Genomic DNA, 3,619 nt, shown 5'->3' with positions numbered 1-3,619 from the left:
CTTTCTGTTTTATTTTGCGTTGCTTTGACACTTCTGATTTTGTCTTACTGGTCTCTTGTGCATCTCTGTATGCACACCACTTCCCACACAAACAGCAGCACTACGTACACATGAAGAAAAAAAAAGACAAGGGAATGAATAGCATTCAACCAGTAAGTGGTGTTGTCACAGGCCATCCAGAACCTCATGAGATTTAAAGGAAGCTCATTGATGGGGATGAAAGACAGCAATCCAAGCTATTTAATTCCTATAGGCATACATAATATTCATTACATGGAGGTCTGTCTTACTTAGGGTTTTATGTTGCTGTGAAAAGATAACAATGACCCCAGCAACTCTTAAGTGGGGCTGGCTTACAATTGTGAGGGTTAGCCCATTATGTTGGGAAGCATAGCAGCATCCAGAACACATGGTTCTAGAGAGTAGCTAAGAATTCTACATCTTGACCCAAGGCAGCAGGGAGACAGACACTAAGCCTTGCTTGGGCTTCAAAAACTTACAAGCCCACCCCGTGTAACACACTTCTCCCACAAAGCCATACATACTCCACTCAGGCCACATCCCCAATAATGCCATTCCCTGAGTCGATGGGGGGGGCGGTGATTTTTATTCAAAGCACCACAAAGTATGACATTACTTAAGACATAAGATCCAGCCAGGTGGTGGTGCACACCTTGATTCTAGCACTGAGGAGGCCAGCCTGGTCTACAGAGAAAGTTCCAGGACATCCCAAGGTCACACAGAGAAAACCTTGTTTCAAACAAAACAAAGCCAAGCAACAACAATTAAACCCTGCATAAGAACATGACGACTATGGACATCAATGTGGTGAAGGGCGGCTCACAGTGTAGATCTAGAAGAGAGTGGGGGTGACGTGAGTACCAGGAAGGTGGAAGGGAATGGAGATATTTCTTAACACATGGCTACTGTCACCTTCAGAAGCAGGACAGAAGAGTATTTGAAAAGATAGGCATCTTTGAGTGAGGAGGATGAAGGTATACACGGCAGGAGACAGAGACAGATCTGAGACTGCAAATGGGCAGAACCTCAGCAGGAATTCGAGTTATTTGTAGCTAATGGAACATTTTTGATGGACATTAATCTCTTCAGTTATGTATTCATCTACCCCAAATTCCACACAGCAGCTATACAGAAAAGGGAAACCCAATTATCTAATTTTTTTTCCCATGAGGGATATGGGATAGCACTAAGAACTGTAACACAAAGATGGAGCAGACCAACCAAAATTACACCGAAGGGAAAGGAAGATTGGAATACATTGGTGTGACAGAAAACTAAGCATGTTCATAAATGACCCAAAATCCAGTCAAACAAAAACAAAGCTTTGCAGAAAGTAACCTGAGTCTGGCTGGGGACCCCTTGCCTACAGTGTCTACATTAGTAATCAGCCTGTTGAATATCTTAAAATAGATGCAGTCTTTAATTTTTAAAAGTGCTGGTATTTATTTATTTATTTATTTATTTATTTATTTATTTAAAAAGCATTAAAAAGGGAAGCTTTAAACAAATGCCTAAAGATAATGAGCGTTTCTGTCACAGGTGTGTGTACAGGAACACCTTCCCTTCCAGTCACCCTTCCTGATTCCATTGAAGTTCAGCTGTCTCCATGTTTATTCTCTTTCATTCAGAGTTGATGATGCTGTCTAAATCAGCTATGCTCTGTTGCTTTTCTGGATTTCTTCTATCAGTTATTGAGACGGAAAACATTTGAATGTGATGCTGGATTTGGCTGTCATTCCTTACTGCTCTAGCAGGGTTTTCCCCTCTTGATGTTATAAAGCCATGTTATTAGGAGTGTACTCTGAGTTTATTTTAGTTTGTTTAGCTGTTTTGGTTTTGGTTTTTGGTTTTTCGAGACAGGGTTTCTCTGTGTAGTATTGGCTGTCCTGTAACTCACTCAGTAGACCAGGCTGGCCTCAGACATTCTCCTGGCTCTGCCCCACTAGGTGCATGTGCCACCATAATCTGAGTGTATTTTAGTTCGTAGACAGGCTTTTACTGTGTAGTCCTCCATGGCCTCTTCAGACATCTACCTGGCTGTGCCTCCCCATTGCTGGGCTAGAAGACTTGTGCTACCACGATCAGCAATGTTTATTGTCACTTGATGACTTGACCTCTTTATTATCACTGGTAATGTTCTTTGCCCCCAAATCTGTCTGAACTTTAAACTCTTTAGTCTTCTTTTGACTATGCGAGGATGGATGGTCACTTTAAATCTGCTAATTATCTTTAACATTTTTTTTCTGCAGTAGACATATGGCTGGGTCTGTCTTATTTTTTAATCTAATGTGACAAACCTATACTTTAGCATTTAGATAATTTACATTTTAATGTGATTACTTTCATTACTAGGATCGTCTATTGTTTACTATCACGTTCTGGAAAATTTGCGTAAATACAAAACAACCAGCAAAAGTGGTTTTGAAAGTTCAATAGTGTCATGTTACAATAAATAGGGTTTTCTACAAACACGTGTACATTTTTGTTTAGGACACCTTTATGTGCTAGTCCATCCATTCATCGTCCAACACAAGGCTAATGTCTAACGGACACAGCTCTGTTGATACATACCAATGTGTTCCTCGGCGTTTTCCTGTCTAGCTAACAAAGGTTATGCTCTGACCTCCAGCCCCAGCATAGCTGTAGCCATTTTGTTCCATGCCTGCCAGCTATTTCATTGTTGCTTTATGTCCACCAGCCATTGACACAGAGACGTGACTTGGCTCAAGCACCTGTTGACCACATACCCTGTTTTGTTCTATATGTTCTGTATGAGGTTTGCTAATCTTAAGAAATTCAACAAAGCTTTTGTAGGACCCATTGAATCACGGGTAAATATGAACTCTTACATCTAAAATATAGAGTCAGAGCTGATCACCTATGAGCTCACTGTGGTTTTTGTGGCTGACATAAAGTCAAAAAGTTATAATACTCATGCTCTGTTATCTCAATGTTCTGAAATTCAATGTTCCGTTCACCACCCCATCCATCACGCCCCTTACCTTACTCAGGACCAATCAGCTTAAAGGTTAGCTGATAATATACTTCTCCTAGTAAGCCAACTGCTTCCCTCCTTGCCCTTTAAACTTTTTGAACCTGGTTTCTCATATAAAAATCCTACCCTGAGAACAGACTAGTACGCAATTAGGCTCCCGATTCCTTTTTGCAGTCCTGGACGTCCAGTATTATGGTGTGTGTTCAATAAACTAGTCTTGCTTAACTGAGATTGGTGTTTATAAGGTTTGAGTGGCAACTTCCTGAACACAGGGACACGGAACCCTGGGAGGGTCCAGAACATCTGGCTCTCTGAAATCGCTAATTTAAACTATCCATGTTTAAACCCAACAATTCTTTAGTTTAGTCTTTTCAAATTTACCATAGTCCCTACCAGAGCACAGTGAGGTTGAATACCACTCCGTGGGACTCAGGCAAAGCAGTTACTGCCCTTATTTCCTATTCTGAACTTTAAAACTTCAGCTAGTCTGTCAGCTCCACAGGAGAGAAAATCAGTTACTAGCTGAACCCGGAACTATTTTGATCACAGGAGGAAGCCTCCCCTTTAAGCACCGGGAGTTCCCCCTCCCCGTGGGAACTCTCA

The sequence above is a fragment of the Arvicanthis niloticus genome, chromosome 1 (assembly GCF_011762505.2).
Source record: "Arvicanthis niloticus isolate mArvNil1 chromosome 1, mArvNil1.pat.X, whole genome shotgun sequence".
Classification (NCBI taxonomy): Eukaryota; Metazoa; Chordata; class Mammalia; order Rodentia; family Muridae; genus Arvicanthis; species Arvicanthis niloticus.
The sequence above is the reverse complement of the archived record's forward strand: the minus strand, read 5'-3'. Positions refer to the sequence as shown.